Here is a 5,771-nt window from a genome sequence, read left to right as displayed (position 1 = left end):
GATCACGATCCGTGATTACGCGGTGTAAGAGTCATAAAGTGGATTGCCATTTGGCAACCTTTGCAATAGGAGACGTAGGGGAGTGGAGGGTTCAGGGGGATGCTCGTAAAGTTTGATTGAGAACAATCGGGGCGTGGTTCCTGTAAAGGCCGGTCATATGGGCCAATTTACAATTTTCAATTGCTTTGTCCGTATCAAAGTTTCAACTTACTTGCGATTGACGCTGTTTATGAAAGAATTACACTTCAGAGTGAAATGCGGATAGATGTTAAGTTAAGAAATAATCCTCGCAGTGAAATTGCAATTTAAGAAATTACGAAAAAAGAGGTCTGGAAAATTCAGAGTTCCAATGGGATTAATTGCAGTTTCACTACGAGGTTTATTTCTTTACTTTACTTACACCGTGATTGTCGACGACACGGAAGTATTGTTGAATCAAATGCAAGCTTACAGACAGCTAGAAAGGATTCTACGATTAAGCCTTCTTCTTCTTCTTCCTGAAAAACTCACCTCCTTCAATACTAAAGATTATAGTGAGTGTTCACTTAACTAACTAAATAAATAAATACTATACAGATATAAAGTAAAGAACTACACTGGCTTCCTGTTTCTGAACGCATTAAATTCAAGATTCTGCTACTTACCTTCAAAGCTCTCCATCAACAATCTCCTATCTACATTCAAGATTTGCTAACGTACTACCAACCTTCAAGAACCCTCCGATCATCACACTCTTCACGTCTCAACCCTGTCAAATTCCACCTCAAGTCCTATGGGTCTCGAGCTTTTTCTGTTTCCTCGCCTGAACTTTGGAACAGTTTGCCTGTTTTTATCCGCTCGTGTGACAATTTAAGTTCTTTTAAATCAAAACTCAAAACGTTTCTTTTTAAAACTTATTACTCTTAGCGATTTTTACTTTTTATTACTTTTAATGCAAATTTTTAATTTTAAGATTTTTTTTCAGCTAATTTTAACAAAATTTTTATTGATTTTATTATATATATATATATATATATATATATATATATATATATATATATATATATATATATATATATATATTTAAACATTTGTAAAGCGCCTAGAGCAGGCCTGGATAGGCGCTATAAAAATATATTTATTATTATTATTATTAAAGTGCCTATGAAGTAAAAAATAACTTTGCTCAATTTGCTTGTTTATGTCTTAGTTAGCACGAATATGCGTGTTTAAGATATCAAAAGCGCTTTTTTCTAGTATTTTTTGAGCCTCGAAGTTTGGATTTCGCAATTTGAAGTGGGTCCTTTTCGCGCGCGGCCAAACGCTCCGGTTTCACCGGAAATGACGTACTTAGTGGTTCTAAAGACACCAGGATTATGGCGTAAAGAGAGCAAAGAGGGCTGACGAAAGCTATATTTCGGCTTTTGAGTCAAACAAAGGCAATTGCACAAACGAAACTGCATCAAATACACTTATTTCCTTTGGTGAAGCTTCGCAGAGTAAATGGAAGCGAAATTTCAATGTGTATAGTAAAGCTATTCGTTCTGATGAAAACGCAAGAAGAAACGAATTCTGTTCCGTCGGCAGTTCAAGGATCGCTGTTCTCAGCAAAAGCTCTTCCTTGCCACAAATGAAACGATAAAGTCATGAAGCGAAGAGGAAATTTATCAAAAGAGTTATCTCTGTAAAGGATATGGTGGTCTCTCTATATCATTCTGCCCTGACTAGCCGAAGAAAGATTTAGCCAGTAGTCGCGCCAGGAGTTTACAATATGTTACACAGCTGGGTACAGTATACGTGTTATTCTTTTATTATGAGACTTTGTTCCTCAAAATTTAATTTGTATGGTTAGTAGATCGTGTTATCATTCGTAAGGTAGCAGTCGTTTCCTTTCCCAAACGATCGATCGCCAGACGCAAATGTGAAATGCATCTGTGAAAGAAGCAAAAATATGGAATGTAAATTCGACTTGAGTGAGTTAGAAATGCTTGTTTGTTTTCAAGTAGCGCGCTTCGAATGTTGTCATTCACGTCTGCATTTCCGGTAGTATTCTATGGCGAATGCACTTTTCAACAATACACTGAGATCTTGCAAAATCTTGGACAAATTTTACGGCTGCCTTCGCCGGAATTATTTGCTGATAAACACGCACTGTAATCAGGATTTATCGTATCCGGATAAAGAAGTCGACGGTTGAAAATATACCGTAGAGCTAACGAACCATAAAGAGCAACCACTGCAGTTCTGTTTATTCTTGAAGAGGAAATTTTTGGTTTCGTTCAAGTCAAAAAGTGCTAATCTTGAGTTTGAAGAAGTGTTATCTTGCCGTGTTGTCAAGTTTAAAGAATTATGTCACTCTCACGCTTCGGAGAAATATGTCAGTCCACTGTACTTTCCCACACAAGAACACAATCAAAATGAAAGCGAGCAACTGATCGCTACTTGTATTAAAATCATCAAATCGTTATATAATACCGAATAACCACCGGGATAGGCGTACCGTAACCTGAATTTACACATTCGACAAGCAAGCAACCTCGGCGCGGCAAGCAGCGCTCGTTTCAATTCCGAAGCACATTGCGACACTGCGAAACCACTCACAAAACCAAAGCCCGTCGATGTATGTGCTTTTGGAAACAATAAAAATTCTAGTTATTCATTTTTTATAGGGAATTTCTCATTTAAATCTGCTTCGCCGAACTTCGATCGTCCTAGTCGACCCGCGCTTGTGTGAAAGAGCGCTAAATGATCGGCTTGCGGCGGTTGGACAGGTTGGACAGACTACTTCAGTCCATTTAGTGTCACGATATTTCGTTGTGCGATTCTTTTCTGCTAGAAACACGCTCTGCCAAGTCCGCAGATGGCAACATATCGTTCTTGTTGGACAAGATTTCGATTTATCAACGAAAAAGCAGCAACAATCTCAGCTGAAGTAGTGAACTTCACTATGTATCAACAAAATCTAAGTGTAAACTGATCCGTGGAACCACTAACTACGTCATTCGAGCCAAATTCGTGTCCAGTCTCCGGACCCACTGTTTTGTCTTACCGAGGGCACTTTAGGCGGCAAAAAGTCCGATTTCTCTCTCTTTGACATTATTCTTTTTTTAACTTTACGGAAAGTAAACATAATAAGCTACCAAAAAAAGCAAAAAAGTTTTTTACTTCATAGGCACTTTAAAGTAAAGATTAAATGCTATAGATAAAAACTAAATAAAAAAGTCAAAGTAGCATCGTTTGCTTAGAGCTTTGAGTCTAAAAGACTGAAGAAGGGGTTTCCCCGAAACGTCTCTATTTTTGTCAACAACAAATAAGACCAAATAAGCACTTTTCTGAAGAAATTGTTTACACAAACATCAACAGGATACCCGGGGTTATAATCATGGCTAACCAGATAGATTGTTTGCTTGCTTCTCGTTTGCTTGAAAGCAATTCCAGCTAACCAGAGTGCACAATGGATCGCAGTCAAACGATAGAACACATGATAGAAATTTGCCCAAACAAGGAAAGTACTTCAAGTATTTTATTGTTCAAAGGTAGATACTTTAATACCAGTTTTTTGATCAGGGACCGCGGAGAGGGAGGGGCTAGGGGGGCTTTACCGCTTTAGCCCTCCCAAACTTTTACAGTAACATGAAAAAAAATATATAATGAATTAAAAAACAAACGAAAACTTACTGAAAATATTTTGTTTCTGGACGCCATATTATTGATTTAGTTTAGTTTAGATTTAGTAAAGGAGGAAAGTAACAGCAGTTACTATTGCCAAAATAGACTCGCCTTCAACTTAGATACATAAAAAATAAGTAAAGACGAACAATTGTCTAAAAGGTTTTCAGTTATAGTCGAAAAATGTTTGGCTACTACAGGATCATTAAAATCTGGCTTTTTAAAGGCGAGTGGACTTCTCACGAAAAAGGCCTGTTTCGTCATTGGTCAGCCGAGTTTCGTAATTCATTTTGTAAAAATGAAAGTGAAATTGTCTTTTCTGTTTTCATTCATGTTTCAATTTATTCTGGTAACATCTCAGTTGCCGGTACACCAACATGGTGAGAAAGGGTCGTGTCTTGATGTAAGGTTTAAAGGGTCATTGAGTAGTTATATCGAACGTTTTGTGGAGCAACGTCTCTTAAGCGCAACGTTTTGTCGTTTTAATCAATAATTTTACCAAAAAAATTTAAGCGCTGAACGTTTGAATTTTTAATTTCAAATACATTTTCCTGTATCTAAGAGAAATTGAAATCTAAATTTTCCCGGGAGAGCAAGCTCCCCTCCCCTCTCCCCCCCCCTAGTTGGCTCATGCTTCTGCGTTCGAGTTAAAGCCCCCCCCCCCCCACTCAAATTATTCCTGCGCGGTCCCTGTTGATGACTTCCTTTTTGGAGCTTTACAAAACAAGAAGCTGCAAACAGCTTTTACGCAGGCCATCTTAAACGCAGAGAGCGTTTCGTGTACTTTTGCAAGTTTGGTGACGATTATTTCACCCCAGGCGACCCTCAGTTGATCTTCAGTTTGCTTGTCGGAATATTGGATACCTTATTGTTACATATTTTCGCGGGAATTTAATTTCGCGAAAATGGAACGGGCATATTAGACCAATGAATACGTTAAAACAATTAAAATATCTCAGAAACGTAATTAAACGGTTCTTTAATTTCGCGATATTTTCACAATCGTGAAATTAAGGCCGGTAACAACTAGTGGTAGCAGGGCTCCTGGTGGTAGCCACAGGGTAGAAATTGCAGGCCTAGATAAGCTGGATTGTACGATATCAAATTCGTCGAGCCCATCCTTATCAGGACATTGCGACACAAAAACTAAAGAATGCGAACGAATCCTTGACTCGGGGCTTCTGCCCGGACCGAGTAAAAAAGTTCTATGTGTTTGAAAACAGGGAATTGCAGACTTGTCGGCACCTAGTCCAGTCCCTGAACCCTCTCTTCCGCGCGCCCTTTATCTAGTCGGCACCACACTAGGGCTCAACCGCGGTCAAACGTCAGAAATGTGTAAAAAAAAAAAACACATAAGGAAAGTACTTCAAAGAGGGGCGGTAAGGGGGGGGGGGGGTCATACGCACAGTTTACGACTATTGGTAAATCACGTTTGACAGAAAATAATATCAAAGACGACCGATTCTCGTGCATTCAAGCCCCTCCATATTGAGTGTTTTTAGTCCTGCATTGGCGATTTTGCAAAAATGACTGACTCAGTGTTCTTAAATATTTATATTAACATTCGGGAAAATTGTGTCTAAAAGAAATCTCTTCCTTGCACGGCAGGTCGGTTTTCACAGAAAAAGTGAAGAATTCTTGTTAAGTTTTAAGATTGTCAAAAAATTTCTTGCTTGCTTTCACGTGTCACAACAAACATCACGCCGTTTCACGAGAAACCTCCTTACGGCCCCTCTTCAAAGATATGGTGGTTTTACATATACATTATCGGGATTCTGAGGATTAACTAAATTTTTTTGAGCTTTACTAAAATACGTGTTTAAACTAGAGTAGCGATATGCGGACTTGTTGGCGCCATTTGTCTCAAGATTTGTCAAAGCACGGGGATGCGGAACATTTAAAAAGTAAAAAAAAACTCGTTTTAATACCTGAGGAAATGGGAATATGTTTACACTCAGAAACTATTTTATCTATCCTTGCTCATACTAACACTTCAATATGAAAAAAAAAAGAAAGAGAAGCTAGCTGTCTGAGACGTCTGACCGCTAGAAACAGATCTATAAAACATACAGGGCGCAAGACTGTACATTCCCGATCCCGCGCTCCCCGCGGGTCCATGTTAG

The sequence above is a fragment of the Oculina patagonica genome, chromosome 8 (genome assembly GCF_052425735.1).
Source record: "Oculina patagonica isolate OP01 chromosome 8, crgOcupat, whole genome shotgun sequence".
Classification (NCBI taxonomy): Eukaryota; Metazoa; Cnidaria; class Anthozoa; order Scleractinia; family Oculinidae; genus Oculina; species Oculina patagonica.
The sequence above is the reverse complement of the archived record's forward strand: the minus strand, read 5'-3'. Positions refer to the sequence as shown.